The sequence below is a fragment of the Eleutherodactylus coqui genome, unplaced genomic scaffold (genome assembly GCF_035609145.1).
Source record: "Eleutherodactylus coqui strain aEleCoq1 unplaced genomic scaffold, aEleCoq1.hap1 HAP1_SCAFFOLD_42, whole genome shotgun sequence".
NCBI classification, from domain to species: domain Eukaryota; kingdom Metazoa; phylum Chordata; class Amphibia; order Anura; family Eleutherodactylidae; genus Eleutherodactylus; species Eleutherodactylus coqui.
The window spans coordinates 275,688-276,233 of record NW_027101829.1 but is presented as its reverse complement, the minus strand read 5'-3'; positions in this window follow the sequence as shown (position 1 = coordinate 276,233).

Below are 546 nucleotides of genomic sequence, written 5' to 3'. Positions count from 1 at the left end.
AATAAATCCTCCACAGTGCCACCTATTGAAAGGCAGCATTCCTTCGAGTCAAAGTGAGACTTTTTATACAAGTCTTCTTACAATGACTGGTATTCAAAAGCAAAGCCAGACTCCATGCACTTACAGCTGTTTCCGGGTTATTGCCCATCATCAGTGTACAGTAGGAGTCTGGCTTTTGCTAGTGAGAGGCCTGGGACAGGGGTCAGAAACGCTCTTTTCTCCTTAGGGAGAGCAACTATATACTATAAATAAGTGAGGAGACTCAAATGGCCACGCACGCTCCTCTGGGTAATATGCAAATAAGGGAGATGGAAATCTCCCTTATTTGAAAAAGCAATAAGCTTGAGCTCCCAGCCTAAAGCATGAAACAGAGCACGATTCGCGTCTAACACAAACTCACTGTTTTCACCGTCCTGTAACTCGGCACCTGAGAGGTGTAGACCGTGTTTGAAAAAGCAATAAGCTTGAGCTCCCAGCCTAGAGCATGAGTCAGAGCACGATTCGCGTCTAACACAAACTCATTGTTTTCACTGTCCTGTAACTCGG